A 1,350-nucleotide genomic window follows, 5' to 3' on the forward strand; every position below is an offset into this window, starting at 1 on the left:
GCTGCTGCAGGTCGGGTAGTTATCCAGATGAGAGCAGAGGGAAGCAGATTTCCCTTGATGAGATTTGTCAGCAGAACATCCACTGAGGTTGACTCTGTGACGTCCCAACAGATCTTGTTCTTCTGGAAGTCTAGGGGCAGTCGGCACTCATCCAGACCATCAAAGATGAACAGAACTTTGTACTTGTCGTAGTTGGAGATTCTTGATTGTTTGGTTTCCATTGAGAAGTGATTGACAAGTTCAATCAAAGTGTGTTTGTCCCCTTTCATCAAATTCAGCTCCCGAAAAGGGAATGAAAACACAAATTGAACATCCTGATTGGCTTTTCCTTCAGCCCAGTCCAGAATGAACTTCTGCACAGAGACTGTTTTTCCAATGCCAGCGACTCCCTTTGTCAGCACAGTTCTAATACGTTTGTCTTGTCCAGTTAAGAGTTTGAAGATGTCGTTACATTTGATTGCAGTCTCTGGTCTTGCTTGTTTCCTGGTTGTTGTCTCAATCTGTCTCAGCTCATGTTCATTATTGACCTCTCCTGTTCCTCCCTCTGTGATGTAGAGCTCTGTGTAGATCTTATTGAGAAGTGTTGGGTTTCCTTGTTTAGCGATCCCCTCAAATACACATTGAAACTTCTTCTTTAGATTAGATTTGAGTTCACGTTGGCAAATCACAGCAAGCTCATCTGAATGAAGAAATAACACAGAGGATATTAATATTACGTCTGTTTTAATGCCTACAGTATTGTAGGACTGTTATAACATTTTAAATTATAATCATTTATTATCTTAACTGACTGTATAAATGTGTAAATGTTTTCATAATGCATTACAGACTGGTGTGACTGATTATATTATTATTGGTATTATTGATGGTATTATTAATGTTGTCTCTCTCTGTCTCTCTAAATTAATCAACACAACACATCCCTTCTGCTACTTGATGAGGTCACTAGGTGTTGTGTTAAGGCTGCTACATTATCATTGAGTTACACAGCTACTTTAGCTGTACTTTAGCTACAGCTTTTAAATGTTATAAAACAGCATTCAACATGAGGCAGACAGATCTTACATTTCTCCAGTGTCTCAGCAAGCTCCTTCTGGTTCATTTTCCTCAGGACGTGCAGTGTGATCTTCAGAGCCCCCTCTCTGGCACTGCTCTCCTGCCTCTCATCTTCAGCATCCACCACTTCCTCATCCTGCTTCTGACTCTCAAAGCCTTCTGGGAGTTCTGGACTAAGAATCCTCTTGAACATCTTCAGCTCGTTCTTCACAAATGTCATAATTTTCTCTTCAAGCAACTGAAATAAATCAAGTAAATAAGTTAAGCAAGAGAATAAATGCTTTCTAATTAACA

This window comes from Salmo salar, unplaced genomic scaffold (genome assembly GCF_905237065.1).
Source record: "Salmo salar unplaced genomic scaffold, Ssal_v3.1, whole genome shotgun sequence".
Classification (NCBI taxonomy): Eukaryota; Metazoa; Chordata; class Actinopteri; order Salmoniformes; family Salmonidae; genus Salmo; species Salmo salar.